Source organism: Microcaecilia unicolor, chromosome 3 (assembly GCF_901765095.1).
Source record: "Microcaecilia unicolor chromosome 3, aMicUni1.1, whole genome shotgun sequence".
NCBI lineage: Eukaryota > Metazoa > Chordata > Amphibia > Gymnophiona > Siphonopidae > Microcaecilia > Microcaecilia unicolor.
The window spans coordinates 354,040,593-354,058,089 of NC_044033.1; the positions used below are offsets into that span (position 1 = coordinate 354,040,593).

Consider the following 17,497-nt stretch of genomic DNA (forward strand, 5'->3'; position numbering starts at 1 on the left):
TCAAAACAATATATACATATTCGCAATTTGGACTTGTATTTACCAGCTTTCTAAAACTGAAATCTAGCCATGTTGCAATATATACATCCAAACTGTGAATACAGCTTCTAGAAGGACTACCATGTTTATCCTGAAAACCAAACTAAAAGCTGGATTAACTTGTTAATGCATTAATGCATATTGTGCATTAAGACACCATATATACTCAAATATAAACCAAGATATTTTGGCCAAAAACAGAAAGAACCAAAAATGAAATCTTGGTTTATATTCTAGCCTTCCTTCACTTACCCCCTTCTCCCATGGTGTCCTCCCCTCCGCCAACCCCGGAACCAAAAGAGCTCCCACTTCCTTCTTCCATCCCCTGAACAGAGGAAACCCTCTTCCCAGACCTACCCATAAACATCCCCCTTTCCCCTGGGTCTACCGTATCATCCTGGTGGGTTAGCGGAGAGTTGGGGCAGGAGCAATCCTCATTTGCTCCTCCCCATGCCATCTTCCTCATTCAAAATGGTTGCCATGACATCCAGCGGCAGTCTTGCGAGATTGTTGCTAGAGGTCATGGCAGCCATTTTGGGACACTCCACTAAACCACCAGGGTGATACGGTAGGCTCAGGGGAGGGGGGTCCTACGGGTGGGTCCAGAAAAAGGCTTCCTTTGCTTGGGGGGGGGGGGGGGAGAATGCATACCGGAAGGGGGAAGAAGAGGAATGCTTGAATATAGACCCTCATTTTATATTCGAGTTAACATTTTTCTCTTAAAAGGGGAGGGGGGAAATGGGTTTATATTTGAGTATATATGGTACATTATGGCTATTTAGCATGCATTACTTATGTTTAAATCATGCTTATTAAGAATATAACAAAGGAGAATACAACAAGATATAAATCTTTGATTACAATAAGCAAAATAAACAAGCTTCCAAACAGAGATCCATCATAAGAAAAATCAAAGAAAACACCCCCTATCCCCCCCCATCTCCCCTCTCCTTCCCTCCCAATGAGCTGCTAAACAGTGTAGTAATTCAAAAGTCTGCTGCAGGCTGAGTGTCGCCCCAAAACGTTCCCATTTTCATGGCAAGACGTTCCATAGAAAGTAAAAATATCATTTGGATTCTCCAAGTCGTAGGAGCTGCCAAGGACTGCCCATTGTGCCTTCAACACCAAAAGGCAGAGGAGCCCTGGACATCAATGTTAATCATTTAATGCAAGCCCCATTATTTTCAATGGGGTCCATTTACCAATAATGTATGATAAAATATCAATAAATGTGCATTAAAGTGCAATAACACACACCAATGCTGGTCTGTAAATCTATCCTTCAATTTCAACACTGTAGAATAGTTTTTTTCATCAAAGATCCTGTTAGTCAAGTATTTCTAATATGAGAAGCCTAATTTACACACCTACTACTACAGAACCTAAAGGAGTGCATGTGAACACTGGAATGAACTGTGTAAATGGTAAAACAGTAACTCCACGTGTGTTGCAGTCACCCACCATTTCCCTACCCCCAAAGACCTTAGGTGAGCTTAAGAGCTCAGACTAGCCAGTAGCTTGGATACATAATTTAATATCCAGATATCTGTGTCTTATTTTTTTTTTTATTACGCCTCAACAAACAATGAAGGAAAGAACAAGGCCCCCTTCAATTCTCATAATGGAACTACACGTACTAGCCTGACAAAAGAACCTCGACTATGTTACTACAGTGGACAGATAATGGAAACATGTTTCATAGCCTACTTTTAATAAAAAAAATATATAGTGTCTTTCAAGACACTCTCTTCAGGGCTCTGCTTCTTTTCATGTGTTTAATGTACACTGAATGCAATCATTGTATATTATCTTTAAACAACTAGCTAATGAATCACAAGGCACCTTTTCGTACAATGTAAACATAATCCAAGTGGTTTATTCCATCACCGTGCATTCATTTAACAGGCCCTCATCCTATTTAAGGACAACAAGAGCCACTCTGTCTCTGTGGGGAAATGCCCTGGATCAATCTGACCTTATATGTTCAATGTGCAGCCAATCAATGTGTCTGATGTGCTATATTAAGAATGCTCTGGTATTTTTACAAGACTGTTTTATATTGGTGTTAGTGCCTAGAGCCCAGAGAAAGCTCTGTTTACAACAAAGCTGAGCCTGAAGAGCACACAGTTATGTAGTTTAATAGCTCTCCATTATTTTGACATGCATTGCTCTGGTGCAAAGCCAGAGTTTTCAGCTGAAGCAAGGCCGGTGTTAGAGGGTGGCAAACATGACAGTTGCCCTGGGCCCCCATACCAAAGGGGGCCCCAAACCTGCCTCAAGCTAAAGGAGGAATAGGCTGAAGGCCAGCTTTGAGGCCTCCCTCCCTGGCTTCTGCTCTGGGCCTCTGAATGTCTAACACCAACCCTGAGATGAAGTAAGAAACTATATGTTGATACAACTATATGATGAGGCAACATGGCTTTACCAAAGGAAAATCCTGCCAAACAAATTTTATTGATTTCTTTGACTGGGTGACCAAACAACTGGATGAAGGATGTGCGCTAGATGTAATCTACTTGGACTTCAGCAAAGCTTTTGATACGGTCCCCCACAGAAGACTCATGAATAAGCTGAAAAGGTTGAACTTAGGACTGAAAGTGGTGAACTGGATAAGAAACTGGTTGACCGACAGGTGGCAGAGGGTAGTGGTAAATGGAATCCGCTCGGAGGAAAGAAAGGTGAGCTGTGGAGTTCCTCAGGTGTCGGTGCTGGGGCCTATTCTGTTTAATATATTTGTGGGAGCTATTGCTGAAGAGTTAGAAGGAAAGGTGTGCCTTTTTGCGGATGACATGAAAATAGCCAATAGAGTGGATACTCTGGAGGGAGTAGAAACAATGAGAAGGGATCTCCAAACCTTAGAAGAATGGTCGAGAGTCTGGCAGTTAAATTTTAATAAATATATTGCCCTCTGGGGTAACAAAGTCCGTTCGGTTTCTACCTGCTATTTCTAAAAATCATACACAGAAACTAGTCCACTAAAATAAAAAGTAAAAAATCAAAATCAAAAGTGCATTGTGAGTGTAATAAATATTTTTTCTTTTTTATTGCTAATAGTGCTCAGTAGGAGGAGTCACGTTCACAGAACTCTCTTGCAGTATGTTACTGCTGAATCCCTTAAGACATTATCACACTCCTTTCCTCCCTACCATATCACCACCATATTCAAAAACATTTCGTTTTTCTGATGATAACAATGAACTTGTACTTAGCTTGTACTTAGCTTGTCTAGGAGTGCAAGGAGTCATTTTTGAATCAGACGTCCTGTGGGGATCCCCATCCGTGATAGTGACTAAAATTATAACGGTAGTCTACACTACTCCCTAAAATCAGGATTAGAGTCCAGCTCTCAAGATGTTATTTATTATCAGTTCTCAACATGCTGGCATGTTTCGCTTTGTAGCATCCTCAGGGGAACACCACTGTATCTGTAATAATAAGAAGAACAATGTACTGAAGCAAAGACACAAAAGCTATTATCAATCAACCATCTATGAGAGTATATATACCATATCTCTAAATTCTTCCACTTGGTTTTTGAAAATTGTGTTATAACAGCTGACCTGTGATGAGACTTTACAGCTTCCACCTTCCGTCGAAAAGACACCAAGGCATGCGTGGTGCCTATGTCATGACGCAACTCTTAAGCTTTCAAACTTTCATGCCGTCCAATCAATTTCTCTATTCAGGCAGCGAGGCGTAACCGTCCGCCAACAGTAAATGAAACGTTGTTCCTTGCGGATCAGGATAGATGTTATGTCTCCTATCACAGTTGCAGGAATCTGATTCAGCACAACAAATTTCAGACCTATGTCTGTATGTTGCATTTCCGCCCAATGCGATACTAACGGAGCATCTTTTTTCTGATTAATTTTTATTTATTGCATTTGTATTCCACATTTTCCCACCTCTTTGCAGGCTCAATGTGGCTTACATTACATCATGAATAGTGGAAATATATGAGAAAATAGACATTTAGTATTGCAAAAGGATCTTGGGTAACATGATAATAATAAAGCATGATAGTAATATAACAAGCAAATATCATAAGGCAATACTGGATATATGTGTAGGAGTTCACATTTGTTGATCTTTGTTGTATGCCTTGTCAAAGAGATGGGTCTTCAGTAGTTTCTGTAAATTACTCAGATGTTCAGCCACACGATCTTTAATTCTCCTTCTAGTTTGGCCAATATACCACTTTGAGCATGGGCATTGGATCCTAAATATCACACGTGATGATGCACAATTGGTATTTTGTTTGACATCCACTTACAGGGAAAGACTTTGTCCTTAAACAAAATACCAATTGTGAATCATCACGTATGATATATGGGATCCAATGCCCATGCTCAAAGTGGTATATTGGCCAAACTAGAAGGAGAATTAAAGAGCGTGTGGCCGAACATCTGAGTAATTTACAGAATCAGAAAAAAGATGCTCCGTTAGTATCTCATTTGGCGGAAATGCAACATACAGACATAGATCTGAAATTTGTTGTGCTGAATCAGATTCCTGCAAGTGTGACAGGAGACATAACATCTATCCTGATCCGCAAGGAACAACGTTTCATTTACTATTGGCGGACGGTTACGCCTCGCTGCCTGAATAGAGAAATTGATTGGACGGCATGAAAGTTTGAAAGCTTAAAAGAGTTGCGTCATGACATAGACACCGCGCATGCCCCGACGTCTTTTCGATGGAAAGTGGAAGCTGTTAAGTCTCATCACAGGTCAGCTGTTATAAGACAATTTTCAAAAACCAAGTGGAAGAATTTAGAGATATGGTATATATACTCTCACAGATGGTTGATTGATAATATCTTTTGTGACTTTGCTTCAGTACATTGTTCTTCTTATTATTACAGATACAATGGTGTTCCCCTGAGGACGAAACGAAGCGAAACATGCCAGCATGTTGGGAACCGACAATAAATAACATCTTGAGAGCTGGACTCTAATCCCAATTTTAGGGAGTAGTGTAGACTACCGTTTTAATTTTAGTCACTATCACGGATGGGGATCCCATAAGTACATAAGTAGTGCCATACTGGGAAAGACCAAAGGTCCATCTAGCCCAGCATCCTGTCACCGACAGTGGCCAATCCAGGTCAAGGGCACCTGGCACGCTCCCCAAACGTAAAAACATTCCAGACAAGTTATACCTAAAAATGCGGAATTTTTCCAAGTCCATTTAATAGCGGTCTATGGACTTGTCCTTTAGGAATCTATCTAACCCCTTTTTAAACTCCGTCAAGCTAACCGCCCGTACCACGTTCTCCGGCAACGAATTCCAGAGTCTAATTACACGTTGGGTGAAGAAAAATTTTCTCCGATTCGTTTTAAATTTACCACACTGTAGCTTCAACTCATGCCCTCTAGTCCTAGTATTTTTGGATAGCGTGAACAGTCGCTTCACATCCACCCGATCCATTCCACTCATTATTTTATACACTTCTATCATATCTCCCCTCAGCCGTCTCTTCTCCAAGCTGAAAAGCCCTAGTCTTCTCAGCCTCTCTTCATAGGAAAGTCGTCCCATCCCCACTATCATTTTCGTCGCCCTTCGCTGTACCTTTTCCAATTCTACTATATCTTTTTTGAGATACGGAGACCAGTACTGAACACAATACTCCAGGTGCGGTCGCACCATGGAGCGATACAACGGCATTATAACATCCGCACACCTGGACTCCATACCCTTCCTAATAACACCCAACATTCTATTCGCTTTCCTAGCCGCAGCAGCACACTGAGCAGAAGGTTTCAGCGTATCATCGACGACGACACCCAGGTCCCTTTCTTGATCCGTAACTCCTAACGCGGAACCTTGCAAGACGTAGCTATAATTCGGGTTCCTCTTACCCACATGCATCACTTTGCACTTGTCAACATTGAACTTCATCTGCCACTTGCACGCCCATTCTCCCAGTCTCGCAAGGTCCTCCTGTAATCGTTCACAGGCATCCCCACAGGCATCTGATTAAACAGTGACTCCTTGCACTCCTAGACAAGCAAAGTACAAGTTCATTCTTATCATCAGAAAAACGAAATGTTTTTGAATATGGCGGTGGCATTCCTGGCCTGGATGCGCCCCCCTCCCCTCCCGCTAAATGACACCGTCGCCCCCCCCCCCTCCAGCAAAATGACACCTTCCGGGTGCAAGCCGCTGGGGGAGGGAGGGTGCCGCGGCGCACGCCTGCTCCGAGTTCGCTAAACTTCACTGCAGCTCCCCCTGCCCCGGAACAGGAAGTAACCTGTTCCGGGGCAGAGGGAGCTGCAGCAAACGAGCGACGAAGTTTAGCGAACTCAGAGCAGGCGCGCGCCGCAGCACCCCCCCCAGCGGCGTGCACCCGGGGCGGACCGCCCCCACCGCTCCCCCCCTTGGTACGCCACTGGAATATGGTGGTGATATGGTAGGGAGGAAGGAGTGTGATGTCGTCTTAAGGGAGTCAGCAGTAACATACTGCAAGAGAGATCTGTGAACGCGACCCCTCCTACTGAGCACTATCTATATATATAAAAGGCACCTTCAACGTTCTGAAGCCTCAAGCCGGAAACTTGAGGCGCCAGAGATATCCGGTTTGGCAATGAGTGTCTGGCCCGCCCTCTCGAGGGCGGAGCATTCACACTCGGTGAAACGTCATCTCCCCCTGCCCCTCGGCGACCATTTCCCACCTCCGGAGGACTAACATCGCCCGAACAACGGCGGACGGAGGGAGGCGGGGACGCGAGCAGCGGCGACACGCGATCTCCCCCTGCCCCTCGACGGCCAATTTCCGCATCCGCAGGACTCGGACTCACGGACGGAGCCAGCCAGCCTGCCTGCCTCCCTGAACGGGCGAGGAAGGGAACCACCTTCAGCAGACGGAGACAGCCTGCCTTCCTGAACCTGCGAAGAAGGGAACCAGCGTCACCGTCACAGTTTCACCCTGAAAGGCGGAGCGAGGGGGGCACTCGACCCTGAAGCTGCGAGGGGGAAACGGGGAGGCCAGGAAGGGGAGGAGGGAAGACAGGGGGGAGAGGGACAAAGAACGGAAGAAAGAGGGACCACCATCCTGAAAGGAGCTGCGAGGGGGGAAGGGGGGGAGGGAACACAGGGGGGACCACCATCCTGAAAGGCAGAGGGGAGGGGGGGGGAACTCCCTGAAGCTGGGATTCTCTCTCACACACACACTCTCTTTCTCGCACACACACTTACTCTCAAACATACACACTACAATGCAGAAAAAAGGCCCCAGACGGAGGGGCCACGATCCTGAAAGCCACACAGCGGGGGGGGGGGGGGGGGGGGGGGCCACAACCCTGAGGCGCTGTGGGAGGACACATGGGAGGGGGAGGAGAAGGAAACGGGGAAAACGAAACACAGGGGGGACCGGGAAGGACGCCAACAGACGGAGGGGGGGCCCCTGCAGCACACTCTCATTCTCAAACACACTCTCTCACACACACACTCGCACATTCACTCTTTCTCTCTCTCTCTCTCTCTCTCTCACACACACTCACTCTCAAACATACACACTACGATGAAAACCTTGCTAGCGCCCGTTTCATTGCTCTCAGAAACGGGCCTTTTTTACTAGTTAGCAATAAAAAAGAAAAAATATTTATCACACTCACAATGCACTTTTGATTTTTATTTTTTATTCTAGTGGACTAGTTTCTGTGTATGATTTTTAGTTAAAATTTAATGCCAAGAAATGTCGAGTTATGCACTTGGGGTGCAGAAACCGAAAAGAGAGATACCGAATAGGAGGGGAGAGATTACTAAGCTTGGCTCAGGAGAGAGACCTTGGGGTGTTGGTGTCTGAGGATCTAAAGGTGAAAAACAATGCGACAAGGTGACAGCCGTGGCCAGAAGGATGCTAGGCTGCGTAGAGAGGGTCATAACCAGCAGAAGAAAGGAGGTGTTGATACCCTCTACAAGTCGTTGGTGAGGCCCCTCTTGAAGTATTGTGTTCAGTTCTGGAGAACATATCTTGCTAAAGATGTAAAAAGACTGGAAGTAGTGCAAAGAGTGGAGTGGAGGAGTGGCCTAGTGGTTAGAGTGGTGGACCTTGGTCCTGGGGAACTGAGGAACTGAGTTTGATTCCCACTTCAGGCACAGGCAGCTCCTTGTGACTCTGGGCAAGTCACTTAACCCCCCATTGCCCCATGTAAGCCGCATTGAGCCTGCCATGAGTGGGAAAGCGCGGGGTACAAATGTAACAAAAAAAAAATAAAGAAAAGCTACAAAAGATGATCCAAGATAGCACCGTAAAGAGACATTGCAACAGCTGCTCCCAAATTCCACCTTGTTTCGCTGTTGGTAGCTGCACTTCATTCCCTTGATTATGGGGAAAAGGAGAGGGAAGGTGCGGGAGTTTCCCTCGACCCCCACCGGGACCCAGGCTCCGATACAGACGACCCTGGAAATATTTGGGGTTGAAGGCTGGACCCATACAGGTGTCCTCTCCTTCTATCGGTGCTGCCGCGTCAGTGTCAGCCAGCAGTGTTGACGGGACTTCCTTGAGCCCTGTTATGCGAGCAGCTCCCCCACAACCAGGAGAAAATGCTGTTCTGGGAAGTCCTGTCCTTGGATCCTTTCAAGTTGAGGTACCGGGTAAGCAGGGAGGGAACTTACCCACAGCAATGAAGAATTTGGTAGCTGGTCAAGAATAATTTCAAAATGCAGCACAAATTTTACCTCATCAAATAGTGAGTACTCTATGCCAGACTTCCAATATGCCCTCTCCTGGTATACTTTCAGGGGCCTTTAAGAAACCTGCCATTGTGACAATGGAGTCACTCTGGGACTTAACATCTGATATGCACTCCTCTTTACAATCTTTGACTTTTAAAAATACTAATGATATAAAGGTTTTGTTTGAAGCTGCCCTTCTTCAAGCACAGGAGACTGCTCAGCAGTACACTAAAGTAAACCTTCTAGAATAAAAAATTCAGACTTTGGAATCATTGGGAACAGTCTCAATTAAGGATAAGAATTCCACTCATCGTTGATTGGAATATTATCAGGATTTGGTTTGGATGGTGTATTAGATGATCGTAACTTTGGAGGTTTTCGGGTCTTTTGGACTGTTCGAAGATAAGACGGAAAAGCATCAAATATGTTCAGCACAGCACCTTTATGCAAATAAACAACAAGCTGCTTCTGTCAAAGTCTTCTTCCCTGAAGTATTCTGACCATAAAACTACAGTCATGAAGGGACAAAGGGGCCCTTTTTACTAAGTTGCGTAAGCACCTACATGTGCCCAACACGTGCCAAATCCGAGTTACCGCCCGGCTACTGTGTAGCCCGGGCAGTAATTTCATTTTTGACGCGCGTCCCCTACACATGCCAGAAAATAATTTCTATTTTCTGGTGTGCAGCGCTACCAGGTAGTAAAAGGCATCTGACGCGTGTGGACCATTACTGCCCAGTTAACGCGCAAGACCTTATCACTAAGTCAATGGGTGATGGTAAGGTCTCAGACCCAAAATTGACAGGCGTCAATTTTCATTTTGCCGCAAGTCCATTTTCAGTCAAATTTTTAAAAAGGCATTTTTGCAGATGTGCTGAAAAATGGATCTGCACACATCCAAAACCCGTGCCCACACTACTACAGGCCATTTTTCAGCACACCTTAGTAAAAGGACCCCAAGAAGTAAGGGCTGTGAAGGAAACCTAAGCAAAGAACATGTGACAATTACCAAACAGTGGATGGTGGATACTACTGTATGAATCTGTTAGCTCAGTGGTTCCCAAACCTGGTCCTAGAGGAACCCCAGGCAGTCAGGTGTTCAGTATATCCACAATGAATATCCATGAGAGATATTTGCATGCACTGCCCCCACTGTATGCAAATCTCTCTCATGAATGAACATTCATTGTCAATATCCTGACAAACCTAACTACCTCAGGTAACTCTAAGACCAGGTTTCAGAACCACTAGGTTATCCTAACTACCATCAGAGGCAGACATGGTTGTATAATTAACATTATAATTTTATTTGTATTTGGGTAATAACTGATAAAATGCTATCAAAAATTATATTACAAAACATGAAGTTGACTTGGTTAATTTCTGCTGTATATCAACCAGTAGTAAATAATAGTAAAACAATATTAAGTGCATTTTTATAATATAGCACTGCATTCAGCAAAACAAAAGGACCAAGTTCCCACAAACGATCTCTCTCTTTTGATCTAGGCACAGGAACAAAAAAGATTTTAAATGTTCCCAGGTTTCACTCTAATTCATGTTAAATGCAGGATATAAATGTCATACGTAAGTACATAAATAAACAAACTCTGAATGTGGAGCACCTAATTCTCATAATATAATGTCTGTTTTAGCGACCCTTTACCAGGAGAAAAAAAATCTCTTCACGAATACAGGATGTCCCTATAACCAGGCCCTCCAAATGACACACTGATTACAATTTATAACAAACTAGTAAAAAAGGCCCGTTTCTGAAACCAATGAAACGGGCGCTAGCATGTGGTTTTTTGTGTGTGTGTGTGTATGTGTCACAGAGTTATTTTGTGTGTGTGTGTGTGGGTGTGTGTGTGGGTGTGGTGTGTGTGCAGGTTGTTGATGTGTGTCTTTTTTTGTTTTGTCTTTTTGCTTGGGGGTTGGGGGATGTGCTGTGCTGGCAAAGTGGGTTGGATTGGTGTGTGGCTTTGAGGGTGTGTTTCTGTTGTATTGTGTGTGTGGTTTTGTCTGTCAAGGAGGTTTGTGGAGGGGGGTCTTTCTGTTGGTGAAATGTAAATGTGGTTGTAGGGGGTGTCAGCCTTTGTTGAGTGTTGTTTTTTTTTCCATGTTTTTTTTTTGTGTTGTGCTGAGGCAGCAGTGTTGTTTTAGATGGGCGGAAAGTTGAGCAGCACATTCTTTGTCGGTATTTTTTGGCCGTTTCAGGGCTGCTGTAGGGGAATGCTGGAAGAGAAATGTGCTGTTGGAAGCAGCGCCATCTTTTTCCATTGGGCTGGGGTTCTGGGAATCCTGGAGGTGGGTGACTGCTTGCCTGAGGACAGGGATGGTTGTTTTAAGTTGGCGGAAGGGAGAAGAGCATGGTCTCGGGCCGTCGGGGGGGGGGGGGGGGGGGTGATCCGGTATGTTTGGTCCATTTCAGGCCAGCTGCAGGGGAATGCTGGAACATTTATGTGCTGCAGGAATCAGCGCCGTCTTTTTCCGGGTGCTCGGGGAATCCCCGAGGTGGGAGACAGCTTGCCTGAGGCTGGGGATGGTTGGGCACGTCCTTGGCCGCTTCGGCAAAAGGGGAAGAGGAAGGGGGTGGGGAGTTACCTGCAGCCGCCTGAGAAACCATGTATTCTTTGTTTGTTTTGTATTATTAGTTTGTTTTGTATTATTAGTTTGCATTTCTGTTGAAGAAAGAGTGGATGCCTTTCTAATGATGGAGGTGGTGCGTCGGTGTGTGGTTGTTTCGTTAGTTTAGCAGCCATTCTCCAGCGATTCCTAGGCAGGGAAGGAGTAGAGAAACACGCGGAGCGTGTTTCCCTACTCCTCCCCCTTCCTTGGTCGCTGTTTGCTGCTGGCTGGGTCGTGGGTAATCCTTCCAGCTGGGCCGCAGCTTGTCCTGTTCGCCCACGTCCCAGATGGTGACGGGCACGTTGTTTTCCGGCTCCTCTGACTCCATGTCAAGCGATCCCAAATATAGTCTGTGATATAGGCCCTCTGGCACTCTTCAGTACTGGCATTAGGCATTTAAAAATTTGCCCCCCCCGGTCTATTTTTGCACATACCCACAGCAGGAATATTCTTCTCTCGTTCCAGCGGTGGTTCTGTGCTCTCCGTGCTGCACAGATAATGAGCCATTCTGCTGGGGAATGCTCCTCCCTTATTGTCACGTAGTTTCCTCTGATTGGTCCGTCTTACGTTGCCTAGTGTTGCCTGGGAACAGTGTTGTGATGGTCCTTTGTGTTTCAGAATGTTGAGGGTGTTTTTTCTGATTGGTCCATCATGCGAGGGCGGGGCAGAGAGACATGGTCAGTGTTCTGGCTTCACCACCATGAATCCATGAACCCTTCAGTGAGTGACTGAGTGACTTTTGAATGTTGTCTTCAGAATGTTGAGGGTGAGTTTTATTATAGTAGATTACTACTCTACCTATGAAATGTTATTCTGCTATTATACTTCCTCTGTGTACATCTGTATGCTGCAAACATAACTGAGATCAAATAAAAATGCTACCAACAATAAAGAACAACGAGGATGAAACTATTCATAGGTTTGCTTGCTTTGTTTTGAGCGTACTGGATGACGGATGTGCGGGGGAGAAGAAACAGAGATTAACCTAATTGGTTTCAACATGTTGACCATCACTTGGTCTCCTGTCTATTAGATCTCCTTGGAAAAAGCTAACAAACCTACCTGGGTAACTCCAGTAACTACTCCACCCATTAAAACTCCAGCAATCATGCCCTTGTCTATTCATCCCCAATGAGCTACATCCAACTGTTTTATCCAAAACACACGCATAAGAACATAAGAATAGCCATACTGGGTCAGACTAATGGTCCATCTAGCCCAGAATCCTGTTTCTAACAGTGGCTAAACCAGGTCACAGGTACCTGGCAGAAAACCCAAACAGTGGAAACATTCCATGGTACCAACCCCAGGGCAAGAAATAGCTTCCCCATGTCTTTCTCAACAGCAGACTATGGACTTCTCCGCCAGGAACTTGTCCAAACTTCTTTAAACCCAGATGCGCTAACTGCTGTTACTACATCCTCGGCAAAGTGTTCCAGAGTTTCATTATTAGTTGAGTGAAAAAATATTTGTTTTAAAAGTTTTTCCATGTAACTTCCATGAGTGTCCCCTAGTCTTTGTACTTTTGGAACAAGTAAAAAAAACACTTATTCCAATTTCCATATCATTTATAAATATGTTAAATAGCACCAGTACCTGTACTGATCCTTACAGGACTCCAGTATTAACTCTCCTCCATTACGAGAAATGACTATTTAACCCTACCCTCTGTTTTCTGTCCAATAACCAATTCCTAATCCACACCAGAACATTGACTCCTATCCCATGACTTTAATTTTCTTAGGAGTCTCTCATGAGGAAATTTGTCAAAAGGTTTCTGAAAATCTAGATACACTACACATCAACTGCTTCACCTTTATCCACATGTTTATTCATGCCTTCAAAGAAATGAAGCAAATGGCAGTGGCGTCGCGAGGGCAGCTGACACCCGGGGCGGGTCGCCGCTGCGCACCCTCCCCCCTCCGTAGCGCAACACCCCCCCCCCCCCGCGAGAACATACCTGGAAGGCGGTAGAGGGGCGGGTGGGCCAATCCGCCGAGAGCACGCCGCTGGGAGGGTGTCGGCGCCTCGCTGGTTCCTTGCTCTCTCTGCCCCGGAACAGGAAGTAACCTGTTCTGGGGCAGAGAGAGCAAGGAACCAGCGAGGCGCCGACACCCCCCCAGTGGCGTGCACCCGGGGCGGACCGCCCCACCGCCCCCCCCCCCCCCTTCCTATGCCACTGGCAAATGGTAAGGTAAGACTTCCCTTGGCTGAAGCCATGCTGACTCTGTCCCATTAAACCACATTTATTTATGTGTTCCTTAATTTTATTCTTTATAATAGTTTCCACTATTTTACCCAGCACTGACATAAGGCTTTCAGGTCTGTAATTTCCTGGATCACCCCTCGAACCCTTTTTAAAAATTGGTGTTACATTGGTCAATCTTCAGGTACTACAGGCCATTTTAATGACAGGTTACATATTACTAACAGCAGATCAGCATTTCATGCTTGAGTTCCTTGAGTACCCTTGGATGTATGCCATCTAGTCCAGGTGATTTACTACTCTTTAATTTGTCAATTTGGCTCAGTACATCTTCCAGGCTCACCAAGATTTCTTTCAGTTCCTCTGCATCATCACTCTTGAAAACAATTTCCAGTACAGGCAGATCTCTTACATCTTCTTAAAATGTGGGGTAGAAATGAATCATAAATAAAATAAAGACCGAAGCAAAGAATTCACTCAGTTCCTCTGCTATGGCCTTGAACTCCCTAGGTGCCCCTTTTGCTCCTTCATGATCTAACAGTCCCACGGATTCCCTCACAGGTTTTCTGCTTCTGATGTACCTGAAAAAGTTGTTACTGTGAGTTTTAGCCTCCGCGGCAAGTTTCTCTTCATATTCTCTTTTAGCCTTCTTTATTAATGCTTTGCATCTGACTTGCCAGTGCTTATGTTTCTTATTTCCTTTATTTGGGTCCTCTTTCCATCCTTTGAAGGACAATCGTTTGAATGCAATAGCATCTTTTACTTCACCTTTTAACCAAGCTCTTGTCATTTTCATTTCTTTCCACCTTTGCAATATGTGGAATGCATCTGGTCTGGGCTTCCAAGACGGTATTTTTATATAACATCCACACCTAATTTAGTGATCTAACCTTAGCAGTCAATCCTTTTAACTTCTTTTTAACCATTTTCCTCTTTTTTTATTATAGTCTTCCTTTTGAAAAATAAATGCAGCTACAGTAGATATCCTTTGCGGATTCATCCCAGACAGTAGCTCAAACGTGATCATGTTATGATCACTGTTTCCCAGTGGACCCCACACTGCCACCTCACACTATGACCTGCATGCCACCAAGGACCAGATCCAAAATGGCTCCCCCTCTTGTAGGTTTCTGGACCAGTTGTTCCAAGAAGCAATCATTTATTACATCTAGAAATTTTATCTTCCTTGCACTCCCTGATGTAACATTTATCGAACCAATGTTGGGGTAATTGAAATCACTCATTATTAAACTGTTGCCCATATTTGCCAGCTTTCCTAATCTCTGTAAACATTTCTTCATCTGTCTGTTCTTTCTATTTCAGCACACAGTAGTACAGCCTTAAAAGAATACTCCATCCCTTCACACATGGAATTTCTATCCATAATGATTCAATGCTGCTATCTGTTTCATGTGGAATATTTTATTTGACTTAATTCCTTAACATAAAGCGCAACCCCCTCCCCCTCCCAAAATGATCCTCTCTATCACTGTGATACAATTTGTACCCTGTTAACATAGCGTCCCATTGACTCTCCTCTTTCCACCAAGTCTCTGAGAGGCCTATTATATCTACCTTATCATTTAGAACTATAAACTCTACTCTCCCATCTCATTTTTTAGGCTTCTACCTTTTGTAGTGGAAACAAACAAAGCAGATCACTCAGTAGTACATATAAAACTTTATTGTAGGGTAAACACCCCAATGGAAAAATGCCTGACACAGGCTGTGTTTTGCCCAAAAAGGGCTGTTTCAGGGGGCTTAAATGGATAAAGAACTAAAGCAAAATAGCAGGCAAAAAAGCCAGCATACAGGCTTCCTCAGAGACAAAGTCGCACTCCAGAGAATGACAGTGTGTAAAAATTAGCACCATCGACAGTGTGTAAAAATTAGCACCATCAGCCTGGTTCCATCCCGGTTAAGGTGGAGCCCATCCTTTCAGAACAATCTCCCCCTTTCCCAGAATGTCGCCCAGTTCCTAACAAAACTAAATCCCTCATCCCTGCACCATCGCCTCAACCATACATTGAGACTTTGGAGCTCTGCCTGCCTTTTGGGTCCTGCTCGTGGAATGGAGAGCATTTCTGAAAATGCTACCCTGGATAGGAATAGGGAGCACTCCTCTTCTCCCCAAAAAAACCTCCTAGATGAGGAGGCAGTAGCAGAAGGCGCCCGGTGGGAGAGAGAATCCATAGCATCATGGTGCTTCTTGATCTGATCAACAAGATCCTGTACTTTTTCACCAAAAAGGTTGTCCCCCCGGCAAGGAACATCCGCCATTCGCTGCTTGACAGAATGATCCAGGTCAGAGACACGCAGCCATGAGAGTCTGTGCATCACTATACCCTGAGCAGCAATCCTACATGTTACATCAAAAGTGTCAAACGTACCCCTGGCAAGGAATTTTCTACACACCTTCTGCTGCCTGACCACCTGGTGAAAAGGCTCAGCCAGCTCCGTAGGGAGTGCATCAATCAAGCTCAACAGTTGCCTTATCGAGTCCCGCAAGTGTACGCTCGTGAAGAGCTGGTGAGACTGAATTTTGGCGGCGAGCATAGCAGCCTGATACGTCTTCCTCCCAAAAGAATCAAGAGTTCTTGTTTCTCTGCCTGGGGGCGCCGAAGAAAAGTCTCTAGTAAACCTGGCTCTCTTGAGGGCAGAGTCCACCACCATGGAATTGTGGGGTAACTGGGACCTCATCAATCCAGGTTCACCATGAATCCAATACTGGGATTCAGCTTTCTTTGGGATCACAGGGCCAGACAGAGGGGCCTACCAGTTTCGCATAAGGACTTCCTTCAGTACCTTATGCAGAGGGACTGTCACAGCCTCTTTAGGTGGAGAATAATAATCCAGGACCTCGAGCATCTCAGTCCTGGGTTCATCCTCAACCTCAAAAGGGAAGGGAATAGCCGAAGCCATTTCCCGGACAAAAGAGGAAAAGGACAGACTCTCCGGTGGAGATAGTCTCCTTTCTAGCGGAGAGGAAGGATCACAGGGAATCCCAAAGGACTCATCAGAAGAAAAGTGCCTGGGATCTTCCTCTCCCACGAGCACTCCTGCTCAGTATCGGATAAAGACTGTGTTAAGGTGCTTCGACACTGAACCTTCCTCGACGCCAAGGAACGATGTCCTCTATGGCAATGTCGAGAGGCCAACGCCCGGTCCAACTGCGGCGAAGCTCCCTCCATCAAAGTCAAAGGGGAGTTGACCTGGGTGGCAGCTGAGCAAGCGGCACCGCGGTCGGGGACCTCACCGCAGTGAAGGGCCAGACACTGCTGTAGCAATCCTTCCAGAAGTTCTGGAGACAAGGCCCGGATGCGCTCATCGAGAGCAGCCATCGGAGAAGTCTGCGGGATCGATGGAACAGGCAGTGTCAGAATCCGTGAAGGCTCGAGAGCAGGCACCGGGCTGATAGGAGACCGACACATCAGCACCTCCTGTATCGAGGGGGAGCGATCCTCTTGGCGCCGACGCTTCTCGGGTGCCAACTCTCTCGACTCCCTGGAGCTCCTGGTACGTGTGTCAACGGAGAAGAATGACAGTGCTTCTTCACCTTCACTCGACGCCCGTCATCGAGACTCCTCGGTACCGATGAGGACGTGGAATCCTCATGTCTCCTCCAATGAAGGTCAGTCTCGGGGGGGGGGGGGGGCTGCATAACAGGAGGCCTTGAGGCAGGTGGAAACCCACTCGACGCCTCACTGCTCCCAGCGCGAGCTGGTCTCTCAGCAGCCATTACCTCTCTTCCCGACATCGATGCTCCTTTCGATGTCGACATCAACACTACCGACCTCGGTACCAATTTCAATGTCGAAGGACCGGACTGAGCCCCAAAAAGCTTCTCTCGTTGGGCTTCTCAAGACACTTGGGTCGGTTTCTTCATACGAAGACACAGACTACAAGCGGCTGGGCTATGGTCAGGCCCAAGGCACAGGATACACCA

The 17,497-nt window shown here is 45.7% G+C and overlaps 1 protein-coding gene across 6 annotated transcripts in view; it reads right to left on the reverse strand.

Moving 5' to 3' along the window:
• MAP3K5 (mitogen-activated protein kinase kinase kinase 5) overlaps positions 1 to 17,497 on the reverse strand; it is a 534,389-nt gene that overhangs the window by 352,442 nt on the left and 164,450 nt on the right. Inside the window, exon 1 of one of the 6 annotated variants that reach the window (XM_030198516.1) lies at positions 4,882 to 4,886. The exons of the other annotated variants lie outside the window; for them this stretch is intronic. The gene's annotated coding sequence lies outside the window, so the exon portion shown is untranslated. Of the gene's footprint in view, positions 1 to 4,881; positions 4,887 to 17,497 lie in introns of those variants that run through there. 6 annotated transcript variants of the gene reach the window in all.